Raw genomic sequence first — 17,026 nt, 5'->3', positions numbered from 1 at the left:
CATGTAGTCAGTTTCCATTTGAGTATTGGTCGGCTAATTGCCTCTGGGCATGTCCTGCTGGTACGTTACCATTCATAGCTGGAGCTTGCAGAACTGGTTCCTGCAACGGTGCTTGTCACAACAAAGAACAGAAATGGTTTCCAATTTGTCCTCCTTAACATGGAGAACAGGAGCACTGTGGCAGATGTACCTTTGTATCAGTTGAGTTCAATTAATTCTGTACATAATGGGAATTTAACTGCCTGGTCTCTACTCTCTTTGATTGCTTGGAACAAACTTTGGTATGTTACATAGTTATATTCATTAAGGTGTTTTGTGCCTTATGCTGATTCAAAGCACTTGCTAGGTATTATAAGGAAAGATGAAATCTTTTACTAGCATTTAAAATGAGTGAACAAGTTCTCACTGAAATTATGGTTGACTATGTGCACTGTTCATTAGATAAGGCTGCAGAACTCCAAAATTTTAGGCATTCTATTTGCTGAGTTTTCATGAAAATTTGCAAATTGCAATTGAAATAAATTTAGGAGTCTAATGTGTTCACACAACAAAAACAACATCTCAACATCAGCAAAATCAATGACATAGGTAGGAAAAGGGAGGAGGTCCTGAAAACAGACTACAAGGAGTTAGAAAAGAATCTGAGAAGCAAGACCACAAGGGTAGTAATCTCAGGATTACTGCCTGTGCCACGTGACAGTGAGTAAAAGAATAGAGTGAAGTGGAGGATAAATGCATGGCTGAGAGATTGGAGAAGGGGGCATGGATTCAGATTTCTGGATCATTGGGACCTCTTTTGGAGCAAGCATGACCTGTACAATAAGGATGGGTTGCACTTGAATCTGAGGGAGACCAATATCCTGGCAGGGAAGGCTATTGGGGGGAGTTTAGAATTGCTGGGGGGGTGGGGGTGGGAACCAAGCTGAAGAGACGGAGGAAGGAGCGGTTGGCTCACAAATAGAGAAAGCTTGTAGGTGTGTGAGAGGGAGGATAGGCAGGTGATAGAGAAGGGATGCGCTCAGTCATGGTTTGAGCTGTGTCTATTTTATTGCAAGGAGTATCATGAACAAAGCGGATAAGTTTAGAACGTGGATCAGTACTTGGAGCTATGATGTTGTGGCCATTACAGAGACTTGGATGGCACAGGGGCAAGAATGGCTACTTAGAGTGCCAGGCTTTAGGTGTTTTAGAAAGGACAGGGAGGGGGGCAAAAGAGGTGGGGGCACGGCACTGTTGATCAGAGATGGTGTCACAGCTGCAGAAAAGGAGGAAGACATGGCAGGATTGTCTACTGAGTCTCTGTAGGAGGAAGTTAGAAACAGGAAGGGGTCAATAACTGTACTGGGTGTTCATTATAGACCACCCAATAGTAACAGGGACATTGAGGAGTAGACAGGGAGACAGATTCTGGAATGGTGCAATAATAACAGGGTTGTTGTGATGGGAGATTTAAATTTCCCCAATATCCCTAGAGCAAGGGGTTTAGATGGGGTGATGTTTGTTAGGTGTGTTCGGGAAGGTTTCCTGACACAATATGTAGATAAGCCTACAAGAGGAGAGGCTGTACTTGATCTGGTATTGGGAAATGAACCTGGTCAGGTGTCAGATCTCTCAGTAGGAGAGCATTTTGGAGATAGTGATCATAATTCTATCTCCTTTACCATAGCATTGGAGAGGGATAGGAGCAGACAAGTTAGGAGAACGTTTAATTGGAGTAAGGGGAAATATGAAGCTATCAGGCAGGAAGTTGGAAGTATAAATCGTGAGCAGATGATCCCAGGGAAATGTATGGCAGAAATGTGGCAAATGTTCAGGGGATATTTGCATGACATTCTGCATACGTATGTTCCAATAAGGCAGGGAAAGGATGGTAGGGTACAGGAACCATGGTGTACAAAGGCTGTTGAAAATCTAGTCAAGAGGAAAAGGAAAGCTTAGGAAAGGTTCAAAAAACTAGGTAATGATAGAGATCTAGAAAATTATAAGGCTAGCAGGAAGGAGTTTAAGAATGAAATTAGGAGAGCCAGAAGGGGCCATGGGGAGACCTTGGTGAGCAGATTAAGGAAAACCGCAGGGCTTCTACAAGTATGTGAAGAGCAAGAGGATAAGATGTGAGAAAATACGACCAATCAAGTGTGACAGCGGAAAAGTGTGTGTGGAACCGGAGGAGGTAGCGGAGATACTTAATGAATACTTTGCTTCGGTATTCACTACAGAAAAGGACCTTGGCGATTTTAGGGATGACTTACAGCGGACTGAAAAGCTTGAGAATATAGAAATTTAGAAAGAGCATGTGCTGGAACTTTTGGAAAACATCAAGTTGAATAAGTCACTGGGACTGGACAAGATATACCCCAGGGTACTGTAGGAGGCGAGGGAGAAGGTTGCTGAGCCTCTGGCAATGATCTTTGCATCATCACTGGGGACGGGAGAGGTTCCGGAGGATTGGATGGTTGTGGATGTTGTTCTCTTATTCAAGAAAGGGAGTAGAGACAGCCCTGGAAATTATAGACCAGTGCGTCTTACTTCAGTGGTTCGTAAGTTGATGGAAAAGATCTCGAGAGGCAGGACTTATAAACATTTGGAGAGGTATAATATGATTAAGAATAGTCAGCATGGCTTTGTCAAAGGCAGGTCGTGCATTGCGCGCCTGATTGAATTTCTTGAGGACGTGACTAAACACATTGATGAAGGTAGGGCAGTAGATATAGTGTAAATGGATTTCAGCAAGGCATTCGATAAGGTACCCAATGCAAGGCTTACTGAGAAAGTAAGGAGGCTTGGGATCCACGGGAACATTGCTTTGTGGATCCAGAACTGGCTTGCCCACAGAAGGCAAAGAGTGGTTGTAGATGGGTCATATTCTGCATGGAGGTTGGTGACCAGTGGTGTGCCTCAGGGATCTCTTCTGGGACCCCTTCTCTTCATGATTTTTATAAATGACCTGTATGAGGAAATGGAGGGATGGGTTAGTAAGTTTGCTGAGGATACAAAGGTTGGTGGTGTTGTGGATAGTGTGGAGGGCTGTCAGAGGTTACAGCAAGACATCAATAGGATGCAAAACTGGGCCGAGAAGTGGCAGATGGAGTTCAACCCAGTTAAGTGTGAGGTGATTCATTTTGGTAGGTCAAATATGATGGCAAAATATAGTATTAGTGGTAAGACTCCTGGCAGTGTGGAGGATCAGAGGGACCTTGGGGTCCAAGTCCATAGGACACTCAAAGCTGCTGCTCAGGTTGACTGTGTGGTTCAGAAGGCACAGGGTATATTGGCCTCCATCAACCGTGGGATTGAGTTCAAGAGCTGAGAGGTAATGTTACAGCTATATAGGACCCTGGTCAGGCCCACTTGGGAGTACTGTGCTCAGTTCTGGTCACCGCACTACAGGAAGGATATGGAAACTATGAAAGTGTGCAGGGGAGATTTACAAGAATGTTGCCTGGATTGGGGAACATGCCTTATGAGAATAGGTTGAGTGAACTCAGCCTTTTCCCCTTGGAGCGACGGAGGATGAGAGGTGACCTGTTAGAAGTGTATAAGATGATGAGAGACATTGATTGTGTGCATAGTCAGAGGCCTTTTCCTAGGGCTGAAATGGCTAACACGAGAGGGCACAGTTTTAAGGTGCTTGGAGGGAGGTACAGAGGAGATGTCAGGGGTAAGTTTTTTATGCAGAGAGTGGTGAGTTATTGTAATGGGCTGCTGGCAATGGCGGATACAACTGGGTCATTTCAGAGACTCTTGGATAGGTACATGGAGCTTAGAAAAATAGAGGGCTATGGGTAACCCTAGGTAATTTCTAATGTAAGTACATGTTTAGCACAGCATTGTGGGCCGAAGGACCTGTATTGTGCTGTAGATTTTCTATATTTCTAACGAGCTGATTATTGACTACAGGAGGAGGAACCCGGAGATCTCAGGGCCAGTCCTTGTCAGGGATTGGAGGTGGAGAGAGTCAGTCACTTTAAATTCCTTAAAATGTTATTATTTAAGAGGATATGTCCTGGGACAGCATGCATGTGTCAAAACAAAGAAGGCTCATCAACACCTCTCATTTCTTAGTAGTCTGCGCAGAATTATCATCTACAACTTTGACAAACTTCTATAGATGTATACGACGAGTATCCTGACTGGTTGCATCATGGCCTGATATAGAAACACCTATGGCCATGAACAGAAAAGCGGACAAAAAGAAGCGGGTACAAGCAACGCTCTTCCCACCATCCAGCACATCTAGGTACGTGGAGCCACAAGGAAGTAGCATCCGTTATATCATCAAGATTGTCAACTTACTCCTCTTCAGCACACACCACTTGTATTCCTAATTCAGTCCAGCCACTGCTGAGATCCCCAGCTATGTTATCTTTTATCACCTTCTCCTTTGCTCTTTCGACACCTCTACATTAGATTAGAATAGATTATGAGGACACTCAGTCCTCATTTATTGTCATTTAGTAATGCATGCATTAAGAAATGATACAATGTTCCTCCAGTATGATATCACAGAAACACAGGACAGACCAAGACTAAAACTGACTAAAACCACATAATTATAACATACAGTTACAATAGTGCAAAGCAATACCCTAATTTGATAAAGAGCAGACCATGGGCATGGTAAAAAAAAAGTCTCAAAGTCCTGATAGCCCATCATCTCACGCAGACAGTAGAAGGGAGAAACCCTCCCTGCCATGAACCTCCAGCGCCGCAAACTTGCCGATGCAGCAACCTGGAAGCACCCGACCACAGCCGAATCTGAGTCCGTCCGAAAACTTCGAGCCTCCAACTAGTCCTCCAACACTGAGCACCCAGGACCATCTCTGCCGAGTGCTTCGACCCCACCCCAGCCGCCAAGCAACAGGCAAAGCCGAGGATTCGGGGCCTTCCCCTCTGGAGATTCTGGATTGCACAGTGGCAGCGGCAGCGAAACAGGCATTTCAGAAGTTTCACCAGATGTTCCTCCGTGCTTCTCACGTCCGTCTCCATCAAATCAGGATTGTGCACGGCACCTTACTTGACAAATAACAGATATTCATCACCGGAGTGGCTGCTGTGCGCTGCGTCGTGCCATCATCTTCTCAGCCACGATCATTCCAACTGACAATCTACTCTTTCTGGAGATTTTGATTAAGCTGCTTTTCTGAATCCTTCCCCCCACCCCCCCATCCCCGGTCTGCTTCCGAGCATCAAAAACTTCTAGAGAACTAAAGGTTATGGCGGGGGGGGAGGGTCAGTAGAATGGGGTTGAGAGGGAAATAAATCAGCCATGATCGAATGGTAGAGCAGACTTGATGGGCAGGATGGCTTAATTCTTCTCCTATGTCTTATAAGGAGTATGATAAGATGAACTCTTGACCTCACAATCTACCTTACTTTGTCCTTGCAACTTATTGACTATCTGCACCACACTTTCCCTGTAACTGTAACACTTTATTCTGCATTCTGTTATTGTTTTATCCACAATCATCTGTGGCAATGAATCCCACAGATTCACCATGCTCTGGCTAAAGAAATTCATCCTCCCCTCTGCTCCAGAGGGACATCCTTTTATTCTGAGTCTTTGCTCTGTGGTCCTAAACTCCCAAGCTACTAGAAATCTTCTCTCCATGTCCACTCTGTTGAGGCTTTTCAACATTTGGTAGGTTTCAATGTGAGTGACCCTGATCCTTCCTAGTTCCAGAGAGTACTGACCCAAAGCCATCAAATGCTACTACTATGTTAACCCATTCATAACCAGGATCATTCTTGTAAACCTCATCTGGATCAATGCCTTCAATACCATATGACCATCATTGCTGGGTGAAAAGCTCCACTCAATGCAGATTTGCACTGCCATTGTATCCTGGATAATGGACTACCTGACCGGCAGACCACAGTTTGTGCGGCTTCAGAGCTGTGTGCCAGACATGGCTATAAGCAGCACTGGGGCCCCACAGGGGACTGCACTAGCTCCCTTCCTGTTTACCCTGTATACCTCGGACTATACATACAACACTGAGTCATGTCATCTGCAGAAATTCTCTGATGACTCAGCAATAGTTGGGAGTATAAAGGGAGGATGGGAGGATGAATACAAGGCCCTGTTGGAGGACTTTGTCAAACGGTGCAGGCTTAATCATCTGCAGCTCAACATCAGTAAGACAAAGGAGATGATGATGGACTTTAGGAACTAAGTGTGCATTGCTCTCCGTTACTATTGATGGTGAGGACATGGATGTGGTGAGGACCTACAAGTACTTGGGGGGTGCGCCTGGATGAGAGATTTGAGTGGATCACCAACACAGAGGCTGTGTACAAGAAGGGCCAGAGCTGCTTCTACTTCCTGAGGAGACTGGGGTCCTGGGGTCATTTGGAGTACGCAGGCCTCTCCTTCATATGCTGTACCACTCTGTTGTCGCCAGTACAATCTTCTATGGGTTGGTATGCTGGGGCAATGGCATCAACACGGGTGATGCCAACAGGCTCAATAAACTGATTAGAAAGGCTGGTTCTGTTATAGGAGTCAGACTGGACACACTGGAGGCTGTGGTGGAACACAGTACCCACCCGAAAATCCTGGCAATTCTGGACAATGTTTCTTACTCTCCACATGCCACTTTGGCTGAATAGAAGAGCACTTTCAGTAACAGACAAAAACAACTGCGCTGCTCCAAAGAGGAGTAAATGAGGTCATTCTTAACCTCGGTCATTAGGCTCTATAATGAGTCAACCTATAACAGGGGAAGTGATGACCGCCCCCCCCCCCGCCCCGTTAGACTGCCAAGCTCTGTATAAGCTCTGCTTACCACACCATGCTATTGCGGACATCCTGTGTTATACTACCATCACTTCTCGTCTGGATGGTGTGAAGGTGCACTCATCACTATATAATATTACGGTAATTCTTGCACTACCATCTTATCAGTCTGAACTTGGAAATTTTGTAAACCTTGTACTCTTTGACATGAAGATCTTGCACATCTTATTTTTGAGGTAACTTAAATTTTTATTCTTTCTTACTTCTCTTCTGATATTTGTATAACTGTACACTTGTAATGCTACTGTGACTCTGCCAATTCCTTTGAGATCAATATAGTATCTATCCTCTCCACTGCCTAATCCCTCCTTAGATGTGTAGCCCAAAACTGCTTTGACCAATACTTCATAAAGCCTCATCATTATTGCTTTTGTATTCTAGTCTTCTCAAAATGAAAGCAATTCCGTCCCTGACTACAAAATTAACCTGTAAGTTTACCTCCTGCATTAGGATTCCCAAGTCTCTTTATGCCTTCAATTTCTGAATACTCTCTCCATTTAGAAAACAGACCATCTTTATTCCTTCCAGCAGGTACATGACCATACTTTTCCCTATGCTGTATACCACCCACCTCTTCTTTTCCCATTCTTTCAATCTATCTGAGTCCTTCTGCACATTACCTGCTTCCTCAACGCTATGTGCACCTCTACCTACCTTTGGCTACAAAACCATCATTGTACTACTTCAATGCACCGTTGCAATGAAATGTTCTGCATGGCATGTATGCAAGACAAGTTTTTTACTGTAACTCAGTTCTTGTGACAATAAAATAACAATTTACCAATTTAAGGGGAAGATAGACAAACACAGGCGGGAGAGATATATTGATAAAGTTAAACAAAAGGATGGGCTTAGGTGCAATAATGTCCAATTAGGCTGAGCTGCTTGCTTCTAGGTTGTACATTCTATATTCAAACAAACCAATGCTCTTTTCAGCTGCTTCAAACACTCCCATCAATTCTTCCAATTCTTGATCCAGATCTGATTTGATTCCTATTTGAGAATCTTTGGGAACTTTTTCTACAAGTTTGTGCAAGGACACACCACTGTAACAAATAATGTTACTGTGAGAGCAGTAATATTCTCATGAAGAGTACTATCATGTGCATTGTGTGAGAAATTAGTTTTCCTATACTATGAGTCCTGCAAAGTCTAACAGAATTCAATCAAAAGAGCCTGCTGGATTGGCACTCCATCAAACATCCCAAACATTCATATTCTCCACCTCCAATATACGATGGCTGCAGTGTGTATATCTTCAAAATGCACTGTAATTACTCACACAAGCTACTCTGACAGTTCCTCCCAAACCTGCGATCTTCATTACTAAGAAGGACAAAGGCATGTGGTGGAGGTCACTGCAGACTTCACATTTCCCTCTCTGCTTTTACATTTATTCTAATCTCTCCCAACCCCTTCAAATTTTGCAGCCTCATGCTTTACTCTGTTTATTCAATTTACCAGGACAGTGGCCAAGACCACACCTGGAACTTTGTGTACAGCTCTGGTCGCCCTACTGAAGAAAGGACATATGGGGATGCATCAAACATCGATCAGATGGTTTCCTGCTGCAGGAAAATAGACGCAGGTTTCTTTCCAAGCTGCACACCATTTAGAAGTGCAGTACTGTATAGTTATTACTCCATTAAGAAACAGAAATGTAATGTCAGCATTCATTTTGAGAGGACTAGAATATAAAAGCAAGGATGTAATGCTGAGGCTTTGTAAGGCATTAGTTAGACTACACTTGGAGTATCGTGAGCAGTATTGCACCCTTATATAAGAAATGATGTATTGGAGAGGGTCCAAAGGAGACTCACAAGAATGATTCTGAAATGAGAGGGTGAACATAGGTGGATCATTTGATAGTTCTGGACGTGTACTCACTGGAATTTAGAAGAATAAGGGGTGATCTCAGAAACTTATTAAATATTGAAAGGCCTGGATAGAGTGGATGTGGAGATAGACTGGATAGTGGGGGAGTCTAGGACCAGAGGGCATAACCTCAGAATTCAAGACTGTCCCTTTACAACAGAGGTGAGTGGAATTTCTTTAGCCAAAGGGTAGTAAATTGGTGGAATTTATTGCCAAAGATGTCTGTGGAGGCCAGACTCTGCTATAAAGTGAAGGTTGATAGGTTCTTGATTAATAAGAATGTCAAAGGTTACAGGAAAAAGGCAGGAGAATGGGGTTAAAGGGATAATAGATCAGCCATGATGGAATGGTGAAGCAGATTCAATGGGCCAAATGGCCTAATTCTGCTCCTATGTCTTATGGTCTATTATTGCTGGGTCTAAATTCTGGAGCTCCTTCTCCAATAGCTTTGTGGTATTACTGTCCAAAAACTAGGTGATCTACAGAAATTTAAGGCACCAGCTGGCCTCTATTGTCTCAAAAGAATTAAAGATTCAAAATATGTATGCAGTATACAACCCTGAGATTCATCTTCCCACAGGCAGTCAGAAAACAAAGAAACACTATGGAACCCGTTCAAAGATCCAACACGCAAAAAGAAAACCCAACTCACGCAGATGGCAAAATGTAAGCAAATAACTCACGGAATATTAAACATCAAGTGGCAGAGTCCTTGAAACAGTCTACGAATGTTCAACCTAGTTTAGTTCAATTCGGCACTGTGTTGTTCGTTGCCTGCAGGCTGCACAGCTCATCTTGTCAGCAACATCCTTAACTCAAATATAAATTCAACAACTAATGTCTTGAATCTTTTATTGGCAAAAACTTTTTTTCCCAGTTTTTGTTATTAATAAAGCAGAAAATTACTTATTGTTACTGATTTTTACTTCTATTAAGTATAGGTATCCACAATATTTTCTTGTGTGTCATATTGTCATGCTACAAATGTAAATGCCATGTGAAGTAATCAATCATATATCATGCTGTAATGTTTTGAATGCATTTGAATTTGTACATGTATGCATTACAACGATTAGTAAAAAACTATTTGACAATTTATTCACCATATGTCTTGATCGATCAATCAACAGGAGCTGAGTTGCTGCCCCATAGATTTATAAAAGAGAGAGTGAAAAGGAAAATCAGGTGAGAGAGAACTCTGGACCGTATACTTTCCCACTGTTTGAGGTATTGGAGAAGGAACGGGCAGATCCATTTGTGAGGGTTTTTTTCCCACAAGCCAATCAAATTGGTAGAGCCACTCATGAAGTGCTGTTGAGTGTGTTCAACTATATCTTTTAGCTTAAGTCAGGCCTGAACGTTTAATGTGATGCTACTTTCTTGTAGTAATGCTACTCTTGCTAATCCAAAACTTCTTTGATCTCATTCCTCAACATACTAAGCAGCCAACATCTTCTTAAATATGTATGAATAATGAAGTTTTCTTCTCATTTCCAGTCCTAGGGGTCAATCAATATTCTGAGACAGTGCCCTCTAGTTGTAGATATTTTATCCAGGTGAAACAACATCCTTCCATCTATCACATTAAGCCATATAAAGATTTTGCATGCTTCTATGAGATGAGCTTCCATTATCCTGAAGTCAAGAAAGTCTAGGCCTATTATATTCATTCACTTGCATTTTTATAAAATGGTGAGTATTCATTACTGATTTTGTTCATCAGGTTGAAAGCTTTAAATAATTGTTAGCATCAGCACAGTGGAGCTCCTTAAAACTGTGATTTCTGTGAGATTTAGAGTGCTTTAAGTGAGGTGCTATTCAGCAAAAAAAAGAAACATTGTGATAATTCAGTTATTTCTGATGATAAGACTAGATTTATCAAAAATCAATACTCCCACTTTAATATTTGTCGTTTATTGGATGTTATTTATTCTCTTTCTAAAGAGATTTTGGAATGTGTGATATCCTTAGATGCTGAGAAAGCCTTTGATCGGGTTTAAATGGAATTATTTATTTAAAACTTTAGAAAAATTTAACTTTGGGCCCAATTTTATTCAATGGATTAAATTACTTTATTTATCTCCCTCTGCTCAGGTTCTTACTAACTCTCAGAATACTAAACCATTTAAACTTCGACGTGGAACCAGACAAGGTTGTCCTTTGAGTCCTTTGCTTTTTGATTTGGTCTTAGAACCTTTAGCTATTGCTTTCTGGGAATCTAATGATGTCACTGGTATTTTAAGGGGGGGTATTACCCACAAAGTTTTGCTTTATGCTAATGACCTTTTGCTCTACATTTCTAATGTGGAGTCTTCTTTACCTTCCGTACTTTCTTTACTTTCCTGCTTTAGTCAGTTTTCAGGATATAAGCTTAACTTTCATAAGAATGAACTTTTTCATTTGTATAATTTGATATTAGTTCATTCTAACATTATTTTTAAAATTGTAAGAAATCAACTTACTTATTTGGACGTAACAATTTACTAGGAATTATGAATTCCTTTTTAAAGAAAAATTTTAACACTTCTGAATTATGTTAAGAAGGCACAATCAAGTTGGTCACCCCTCTCTTTATTGTTGATTGGCTGAATTAATTCTATTAAAATGAATATTTTGCCTAAATTTTTATATTTATTTCAGGCCATAACTGTTTTTATTCCTAAATACTTTTTTGATTCTCTGGATTCTATTATATCTTCTTATATATGGAAATATAAAATTTTTCGATTAAATAAAGTTCATCTTCATAAAGCTAAAAAGAATGGACGTTTAGCTTTACCCAATTTTAGGTTTTATTACTGTGCAGTCAATATACGGAATCTTACATTTTGGTTATATTATATTTATCAAGAGGACTGTCTGGTCTGGGTTTCTTTAGAAGCTAATTCTGATAATAAATTTTATATCATTTCTCTTCCTGGATCCTCAATTCCTTTATTTTTAAGTAATTTTACTGATAATTTTGTAGTTAAACACACTTTGAGGATTTGGGTACAATTTAGAAAATATTTTGGTTTATTGAGTTTTTCACTTTCAAGTCCCATTTTTTCTACCCTTTTGTTAAACCTTCTATGACTGATGTAGTTTTTAAAGAATGGAATAGATGGGGTATTAAATGTTTTCAGGATTTGTTTGTTGGAGATAGTGTCTCTTCACTTGAACAACAGCCAGCTAATGCATTCAGAACATTACAGCATGATATATCATTGATTACTTCACAATACATTTACATTTGTAGCCTACCCAAAACCCACTTTTTCCGCTATTTACAAATTAGAGACTTTTTGTGTTCTCAAGAACACACATTTCCTAAAAGTCCAGATAAGAATTTACTTGATACAATTTTTAATTTGGAACGCTTCCATAATGGATCTATATCTAACTTTTATGGTATGTTGCTGGGAATGAGAAATATTCCTTTAGATAAAATTAAAAATGTCTGGGAACAAGATTTACAGATTCCAATTTCTGAGGATACTTGGAATGAATTTTTTAAATTGGTTAATACCTCATTGCTATGTGCCCCTCAATCCCTTCTACAATTTAAACTGGTTCATAGGGCCCACATGATTAAAGATAAGCTGTCTCATTTTTATTCGGATGTATCTCCCGATTGTGATAGATGTAATAATGGAGAAGCTTCGCTAATTCATATGTTTTGGATTTGTCCGAGTCTTGAAAAATATTAGAAGGAAGTATTCCAAACCTTTTTGGTGCTTTTTAAGGTAAGTTTTAAACCTAATCTTTTGACTGCCTTATTTGGTATAGTTGGAGGAAATGATATTATTTTGGAGACACATGATCTGCACATTTTGGCCCTTATTTCTCTTACAGCCAGGAGGGCATTTTTGCTTTAGTGGAAGGATGCCTCTCTGCCTACTCACACTCATTGGTTACATGGTGTTATGTCTTGCTTAAATTCAGAGAAGATTCGCTGTTCAATTTCTGAACCTAGACAAGACTTTTTTAACATTTTTGAATTATTTTCAAAATCTTCCTGATTTGCTATTAAGCACAGATGTTGGCTAATAATGTTTTACTATATGATAAGGATTTTTTCCTTTTCTTTTTTTATAAACAAACAGTTGTTTTTTTTTCTGGTAGTGGGTTTAGATTTTTTTGCATAACAAAATTATCTCTTTTCAATATTATGTTTAAATTTAATTTATATGGATATGGGGTAATGAGACTATATTTGTGATTCCAATATATTGTAATCGATATATACTATACAAACATTTGTATATCCTACTGTACTCTGTATTCTTTTATGTAAGAAATCAATAAAAATATTGCAAAAGAAAGAAAATTCAGTTAAATAGTTGGAAAATAAATTAATTCCTGATGTGCTGTAAGGAATATAGGTGGACCACCGAAGGTACTTGATGCCTCATTTGGCCATTATTATCCGATTAAATTAAATCATTTCTGTAAAATGCACATAGATTAAAGGAAAAATACGTAAATCCATAATAATATCTGGAACAAGCTGCCAAAGAAGGTAGTAGTGGCAGATGCAGTCATAATATTTAAAAGGCATTTGCTGAGGCACTTTGTTAGGAGAGACAAGGGGGATACAGGCCAAAGACGGGAAAATGAGGTTAGCATAAATAAGAATCATTGTCAAGGTGGGTGGAAATGCCTCCTCTCTGTGCTCTATGTTTCTATGATCTATGGCTGGAAATAGAGTGTGGAGAGAGTCGCCTGTTTTACAGGGAATGAATATGGAGTTCGTTGTTGAGAATCATCCTTCAATCAAAGATTGATGGATAGTGAAGAAAGATAAAGTATACAGCAGGATATAGTTTTGTTAAAGGTATGGGTGAAAAAATAGGTTTAAACTAGACATGCATGTAAGTCAAATATGAGGGGTATGTACTATATACAGCAAGAAGTATGACGTTGTGATTTTATGCTCCTCTATAAGGTTATGCCCTTAGTCTCGTAGGTTTCAAGGAATAAAGTCCTAATCTGTCCTAACTCACCCTATGGTATATTGGTTTATGTGGACAATGTATAACTTCCAATACTTTCAACCAGCTGATCTATGTCCCTCTACCTTTAGGCAAGCATCCTTGCTATCTACAATCTGTTCAATAATCAGACAAGTGACACTATCATCCAAATCATTTATATGAACAAAGGTGTGGGTGTACGTCTACTTCATTAGGATTTTGAGGTATGATATATCACCGAGACTTGCAAATGCCAGCTAGACTGACTTCAGTTGTTAGAGTCCATTATTAAGGATGAGGTTTCAGAGTACTTGGGGGCACATGATAATATAGGTCGGAGGCAGCATGGTATCCTTTGCCTGACAAATCCATTGAAATTCTTTGAAGAAATAACAGACAAAGGGGAGTTAGTGCACATTGCTTACTTGAACAGCCTTTTGACAAGATGCCGCACAGGAGGCTGCTAAAAAGACAAGAGCCTTTGGTATGACAGGAAAGATACTAGCATGGACAGAAGATTGACTGACTGGCAGAAGGCAATGGGTGGGAATAAAATAGGACTGTACTGGTTGGCTGCTAGTGGCTAATAGTGTTCAGCCAGGGTTGGTGTCGGGTCCAGTATATTTCATGTTATATGCTAATAATCCAGATGATGCAATTGATGGCTTTGTCAACAAATTTGCAGATGATTCAATATAGGTGGAGGGGCAGCTAGTTTTGAGGAAGCAGGGAGTCTGCAAGAAGGACTTGGACAGATTAAGAGAATGGGCAAAGAAATAGCCAACGGACTACATTTCAAAGAAATGTATGGTCATGCACTTTGGTAGAAGGAACAAAGGTGTGGACTACTTTGTAAGCAGGAGGCAAATTCAGCAATTGGAGGTGCAAAGGGACTTGGGAGTCTAACTGCAGGATTCTCCAAAGGTCAGCTTGCAATTGATCAGTAGTAAGGAAAGCAAATGCAATGTTAGTATTCATTTTGAAAGGACTAGAATATAAAACCATCGATGCAATGTTGAGGTTTTATAAGGCATTGGTCAGACCACATTTATGTCACAGCCGACTTGGTAACATTGGGTTTATCTTCCCTCACACTGAACCCGATTGTGGGGAAAAGTCATACAAAATTAGAGGAAAAATCTAACAAGGCTTTACATGTAGAGGGTTCAAAAAAAGAAAACTCACAGGCAAAATCAAAATAAAAAAACATAAACTAGATTTTCAGAAACTAGAAATTCCAAAGGCAAGGTCTCACTGACAAAAGATAACACTACAATTGAGCAAAGAAATAAGGGACATGGAACTTATATAGGGCTGCAGACAAGGCACAGGGGATAACCATGAACTAATAATTAGCCTAATGGGCAGGTGAGGAGGAAGGTGTTGGCTTTGTCATCTCTGCCTTCCTCTGGTGGTCAGTTTGAGGCATGACAGTACCTCTTTACAGCTTGATGGCTGAGGACAATCAGGATGGTGGTGTTGGAAAGCCTGGATCAGGTCTGTTCTATGATATGTCAGGTATGCTCCTCTGGACCATATTCTTCCCAGTCAACCAGGTAATTGAGGCTGTGGCCACGATGTCAGGAGTCAAGAACCCTCCTCACAGTATAAGCGGGACTACCAGCTACAATGTGAGGGGAAAGGCAGGAAAGAAACTGGAGACAGGTTACCACTGGTTTCAGCTGGGAGACGTGAGGAGTGGGACATACTCTGACAGACTAGGCAGAGCCAGCCAGTACATGACAGAATTGATCTGTTTGATGACCTGCATTGAGCAGCAAACCTTCTGCACTTGGGACAGTAAACTCTGCTTCCTGACTAGAGAAAAGTGGCAGCTGAAACCTGAATTAGCACTCAAATGGTGATAAGCCAGTGGAGGAGCTCTGCAGTGTTATGTGCCAGTTCTGCCCAGATCAAGAACTGGCTCCAGGGTGATGGTTGGGAGGATACAACACAGCAGAGGTATTTCTTGAGGCCCGAATTAATCCATTCTGTCTGACCATTGGACTAGGGGTGGAAACCTAAAAGAAGATAAACAGAGACCAGAAAGCCTTGAACGGGGAGCCACGATCAGACAATGTCAACTGGAATGCCATGAATCCTGTCAACATTCTGTAGCGAAATATCATCTGCTTCTTTGGCAAAGGGAAGTTTAGGCAGGGCAATGAAGTGAGCAGCTTTAGAAAAATTGTCTACTACCACCAGAATAACAGTGGTACCTTGCGATGATGGCAGGCAGGTAATGAAATGCATAGAGATGTGGGACTGGGGCGATGTGAGAGCCTCAGATCTTACTGCCGGGGCAACAAACAAACATCCCACTGGAACCCTATCTGGGACGGGTTCACCACATTGTGCCTCATGGACGGTGTCTTCAATGGAACGGCAAACAGGAGCCTGAATGCCATCTCTGGATACAATGGGCTCTGCAGAGCAGTCCTTCTCAGAACAGTCAGATGCTCGGTGAGGTGGCGACTCAGTAGCTCACTGATTTCTAAATACCTCTCCCAGATCATGATATTCAGGAGGCTAAAGCTGAAGGTTTAATGAGTAGTCGAGAGCGTCACAAGGACTTATCCCTTCAACTACTGCAGCTATTTCTTCGTGCACCAAAGCGACTGGGGATGCAGGAGAGGTGCAGGAGTTCAGGCGTACAGTGCTCCGGTGAAGAGGAGACCTAGTGGCCCAGGAGGATTGTGGGCCATGAAGCCACAGCCAGGGATAGCCAAGAATCAGAGGGTCTTGGGAGGACTCGAGATGCAGAGAAATTGTTTCAAGTTTTGTTTTCCCTATGGTCAAAAGAGGCTTTGTTCTGTATTTGATTACTCTAGAACTGATGGGCTTACTAATTAAAGATTGAACCTGCCAGGGAGAGGGACAGGCTTCAAAGGAAATGCACACCTGTGCCAATTTGATGTCGAGGAGGTTATCAGCTGCACCCAAGTCCCCAAGTGTGTTAAGCGCAATGTTCTTCTCAGTTGGGTCATTCCAAGTGAGGATGGCTGGTGGTAGTAAACAGGAGTCTTGAGTTGGGCCGTTCTGCCCACCTCCCGAGCTTATGGCTTTTACTGCTAGCTCAGGGCAGGAGAGACACAGGTGGCCAGTATCTCCACAGTAAAGTCAACACCCCTCTCTCATGCATCTCTCCCTCTCCTCAGGTGTCAGGCAAGTTCATCCCATCTGCATCTGTTCATTTTCTAGCTGTTGACTAGAATGAGCAAGCTCAGGACATGGTGATCTCAGTGACAAGGGGAATTGGAGTGACATGAGAAGTACAGCATTCTCACCTCCTCTTACAAACACAGTTATCAATCTAGATTGCCATTCCTCCAGGTTGGACCACCACTCCCTCCTGGCAAGTTCATCCTTCACCTCTTCAGAGATCACAGTGAAAGGTTGT

The sequence above is a fragment of the Mobula birostris genome, chromosome 3 (assembly GCF_030028105.1).
Source record: "Mobula birostris isolate sMobBir1 chromosome 3, sMobBir1.hap1, whole genome shotgun sequence".
Taxonomy (NCBI): domain Eukaryota; kingdom Metazoa; phylum Chordata; class Chondrichthyes; order Myliobatiformes; family Myliobatidae; genus Mobula; species Mobula birostris.
The sequence above is the reverse complement of the archived record's forward strand: the minus strand, read 5'-3'. Positions refer to the sequence as shown.